Source organism: Pholcus phalangioides, unplaced genomic scaffold (genome assembly GCF_987345545.1).
Source record: "Pholcus phalangioides strain wild (caught in Gottingen) unplaced genomic scaffold, Ppha-v1.0 ptg000011l_1, whole genome shotgun sequence".
NCBI classification, from domain to species: Eukaryota; Metazoa; Arthropoda; class Arachnida; order Araneae; family Pholcidae; genus Pholcus; species Pholcus phalangioides.
In genome coordinates, this window is record NW_028301604.1 from 1,002,848 (window position 1) to 1,003,071 (window position 224).

Genomic DNA, 224 nt, shown 5'->3' on the forward strand with positions numbered 1-224 from the left:
ATTTAGAAAATACAGAATTCAATTCAGTTTTTGAAATCATTGATGTAGCGGAAAAGCCCACTAATTTCCGCATTTCTACGCTAAAATCGGCAATTTTAACATTGATTTCTATGAGGATCATCCTGTGGTTGTCCCTCAAAGTGATGCTCATGATGATTATGACGTCTATTCGAAAAGCCTCATGAGGTCATGACGTTTCAACCGAATTTCGTTCAATTCAAGTC